Source organism: Myotis brandtii, unplaced genomic scaffold (assembly GCF_000412655.1).
Source record: "Myotis brandtii unplaced genomic scaffold, ASM41265v1 scaffold1261, whole genome shotgun sequence".
Lineage (NCBI taxonomy): Eukaryota > Metazoa > Chordata > Mammalia > Chiroptera > Vespertilionidae > Myotis > Myotis brandtii.
In genome coordinates this window covers 12,992-14,604 of record NW_005354431.1, presented here as the reverse complement: position 1 = coordinate 14,604, position 1,613 = coordinate 12,992, and positions in this window count along the sequence as shown.

The following is a 1,613-nucleotide window of genomic DNA, read 5'->3' as shown; positions in this document are numbered from 1 at the left end:
CCGCATCCCCCACACCCCTTTCCCCCCCAAGAATAGTCAGTCCATTCCCTTTCTATGCCCCTGATTATATTATCTTCACCAGTTTATTCTGTTCATCAGATTATTTATTCACTTGATTTTTAGATTCACTTGTTGATAGATGTGTATTTGTTGTTCATAATTTGTATCTTTACCTTCTTCTTTTTTTTTTTAGAAGGTTTTTTTTTTTAAACAGAAACAAACAAGCATAAAACCCCAACAGTAAATAAACACTTTTATACCGGTGTGTGCCACATTTATACCACAGAATACCCTGCATTCACCAAATCAGTTTCAATTGCAGAGACTGCCTAGGAATGCTTCTTTTTTTCAAAGGCAAGCCAAACCCGGACCCTTAGCCAGTCCGAGTTTTGACTTCCCTCCCGGGAAGTCCCAGAGACAGAGAATACCGTCTAGAAGCCGTTCCTCCAGATCAGTGGTTGGCAAACCGCGGCTCGGGAGCCATATGGGGCTCTTTGGCCCCTTGAGTGTGGCTTTTCCACAAAATACCATGTGCGGGTGCGCACGTACAGTGTGATTGACACTTCGTGGCCCATGCACAGAAGTTGGTTTTCGGGTTGGGCCTCTTCTTTTTCTTAAAGGATACCTTTCAGCATCCTATATAATAAAAGGCCAACATGCAAATCAATCAAACGGTGGAATGACCGGTCGCTATGATGCACACTGACCACCAGGGGGCAGACTCTCAATGCAGGAGCTGCCCCTGATGGTCAGAGTGCTCTCACAGAGCCCTTCCACTCCGCCACAAGCTGGGCTCACAGCTGGGCCCTTTCACAGGGGTCGCCTAAGACCATTGGAAAACACATATCGAATATATAATTACATTTTGTTTTTGGGATTAATCACTATGCTTTAATTACGTTCAATTTGTAACAATGAAAATACATCCTGCATATCAGATATTTACATTATGATTCATAACACTAGCAACATTACAGTTATGAAGTTAGCAATGAAAATAATTTTATGGTTGGGTCACAACATGAGGAACTGTATTTAAAGGGCCAGAAGGTTGAGAACCACTGTTCTAAGGCTTTTATGGTTTTAGTTCTGAGATTTAGGTATTTTATAAATATTGAATTCCTGTTTGTATGTAGTATGTGGTAGAGGCCCAAATTCATTCTTTTGCATACAGATATCTAGTTGTCCCAGCACCATTTGTTAAAAGGACTATTTTTTTTCTCCCTTTAAATGGTCCTGGCACCCTTGTCAGAAATCAGTTGAACATAGATGAATGGACTAATTTCTGGACTCTGAAGTCTATGTCATCATACTGACTTCTAAGTTTAACTTTATAAATCACTTATAGAATTATTTATGAAACATTTTTATCTCCAAAGCTTCCAAAATTATTTGTCATTTACTCAATTGATTGAAATGAACCAGAATCAAATTTGATGTGGAAATATTTACTAAAAATCAAGAAAATGGTTTTATAGCAACATTATGACATAGTAGACATGTTATAATGATATAATTTATTAGACTCATTTCTAAAGGTATAAATTTATGAGACATTAAGGAATCAATTTCAATATATCTGAAAAGAAAATTATAACAAAAATATTAGACAC